A 271-nucleotide genomic window follows, 5' to 3' on the forward strand; every position below is an offset into this window, starting at 1 on the left:
TGAGGGGTGGGACAGAGATAGTTATAAGAATATTAAGTAACCCCTAGGTCACTTCTCATTAGGTTATGTTTAGAAAGAGTTTGGGCTGTTTCACATGCATCTAAGTGACAAAATCGAGGACTTTAAAATTTATATGATTTAATTATCATGCAACACCAATTATTTTGACTTGAGTTAGAACAGTCATCCTCCTACTCTTAAAAACATTGTTACGATACTGAATACTTTCTAATTTCTTATGTACTTCAGTATTGCTAAAACACAAACTTTC

This window comes from Galeopterus variegatus, unplaced genomic scaffold, assembly GCF_000696425.1.
Source record: "Galeopterus variegatus unplaced genomic scaffold, G_variegatus-3.0.2 Scaffold45776, whole genome shotgun sequence".
In the NCBI taxonomy this organism is placed as follows: domain Eukaryota; kingdom Metazoa; phylum Chordata; class Mammalia; order Dermoptera; family Cynocephalidae; genus Galeopterus; species Galeopterus variegatus.